Genomic DNA, 1,260 nt, shown 5'->3' with positions numbered 1-1,260 from the left:
ATCTCGACTCTCCCAACAACAATAGAAATTCCTGTGACTACTTATGCTGCGGTCGCGGGTTCGATACCACAGTGAGGACCAAGAGTAAACCATGCCAGTGTAGATTTGTTTGGTGCTGTAAAGTTTTGTGTGACACTTGTAGAGAGAGTTTCGATTCTTATACGTGTAAAAGATGAGTGATTGGTTGGTTGGTTGATTGATTGGTTGGTTGATTGGTTGGTTGGTTTATTGGTTGCTTGGCTATTTAATTGGTTGGTTGTTTGGTTGGTTGCTTGGCTATTTAATTGGTTGGTTGTTTGGTTGGTTGATTGGCTATTTGAATGGTTGGTTGTTTGTTTGTTTGCCTGGTTGGTTGGTTTGTTGACTGGTTGAAAAATTCATTTATCAGATTGGTTGATTATTTGAATATTTTTAAATTTTTAGTTTGATGATTTGTTAAATAGCTTGTAATTGGTTGCTGACACGTTATCACTTTTGAGTTTATATAGATTCGAAATTCCTATTGGTTATTTAGTTGACGTCCAACAAAGTTTTTAATTGCCTCTGGTTTTGATTGACTGTCTTTCAGAATGCTAACTTAATTTATTTATACTTAAGTTATTTAAATTATTAAAATTTACTGTAAATTATACTCGTTTTTAAAAAGTTATTTTAAAATTTACCAATAGACAAACTGACTGATTGGTGGATTGTAAATTTTTTTGATTGATTGACCGGTTAATTAGTTAACCACTTACCTACATCTAGTCCGTTCGTTTCAAATTGAAACAATTTGTGTAAATTTGTATTTAAAAATTATCAAATTGTATAATATTTTTCTTTCTTTTTTCTTTCCCTCTCTCTCTCCCTTTCTCTCTCTTCTTTCTCTTCTTCTCTCTTTCTCTTTCTCGCTCTCTTTGTCTATGCATATATAGATATAAACATCGTCTACATCACCGTCATCTTAATTGCTATTCTTCTCGTTGTAAGATTATTCTAAACTAGATTGTATTGTATTGTATTGTTTTGTATTGTATTGTATTTGATGACTTGTATCAAATACAATACAATACAATCTTGATGACTTGTATCAAATACAATACAATACAATCTATTTTAGTATAATCTTACGAGAGATCTTTATCATTTTTATAATACTAAGTATGGTATCACTATGGCTTGTTTCATCATTTAGTATTTGTAACAGTAATAGTACTTATTAGTATTAGTAGAAGTTGTGTAGTAGCGGTTGTAATAGAAGTTGTAGTAGTAGTAGTAGTA

General features: G+C 31.0%; 1 protein-coding gene across 1 annotated transcript in view; it reads right to left on the bottom strand.

The window, feature by feature from the left end:
• HELRODRAFT_177373 (hypothetical protein) overlaps positions 1-1,260 on the bottom strand; it is a gene marked incomplete at both ends in the record, with an annotated part of 2,634 nt that overhangs the window by 309 nt on the left and 1,065 nt on the right. The gene's annotated exons all lie outside the window — the stretch shown is intronic.

The sequence above is a fragment of the Helobdella robusta genome, assembly GCF_000326865.2.
Source record: "Helobdella robusta unplaced genomic scaffold HELROscaffold_42, whole genome shotgun sequence".
NCBI lineage: Eukaryota > Metazoa > Annelida > Clitellata > Rhynchobdellida > Glossiphoniidae > Helobdella > Helobdella robusta.
The sequence above is the reverse complement of the archived record's forward strand: the minus strand, read 5'-3'. Positions and strand labels throughout refer to the sequence as shown.